This window comes from Argentina silus (genome assembly GCF_951799395.1).
Source record: "Argentina silus genome assembly, chromosome: 4".
Classification (NCBI taxonomy): Eukaryota; Metazoa; Chordata; class Actinopteri; order Argentiniformes; family Argentinidae; genus Argentina; species Argentina silus.
Window position 1 is genome coordinate 12443976 of NC_139658.1, and position 637 is coordinate 12444612.

Consider the following 637-nt stretch of genomic DNA (forward strand, 5'->3'; position numbering starts at 1 on the left):
AAAGGAATGATGTACATAATAGTGTACCCCTGCTTTTTTAGTCTGCGAACATACATATGCATGGACGGTATCTCACACCCATACATATTCACAGCAGGGCATGGCATACATAGCAAACATGTTCAAGAGCAAACAGGAAATAAAAACAAGGACAACTGTGTCATGGCCTCAAAAAGGGTGTTTTGACTATGTTTCCCAGATGTTCCGAGTGTTCAGCACCATGGTTTGTGTCCACAAACATGACCCCACGCTAACATAGCCTGGTGAGGGCAAAGGCTTGCGGGTGTTCCAGTAACAGATTGGATAGTTGAGGCAGATTTTGTGTCGACAGCAAAAACAAATGAGAGAACAAGCTCATTGAAACATTCAATTCCATGGTTATGTATGCTGAGCATGTGTACAATAATACATTTCCAATTACATTTCCTGATATTCGGAAACCATTTCAGTGACATAGAAATATGTGTGCCTTTGATAATCAACCTGTTATTTGACCATGTTGGCCCCCTAGTAAGGATGCTGTGGTATATTTAAGGCCGGACAAGTGTCTTACAAACGGCTTGAGCCTCTGATACAAAGAAAAAGACCATCAAATAACACATAACATCATTTTAGAATAAAAAGCTGAATACAAATA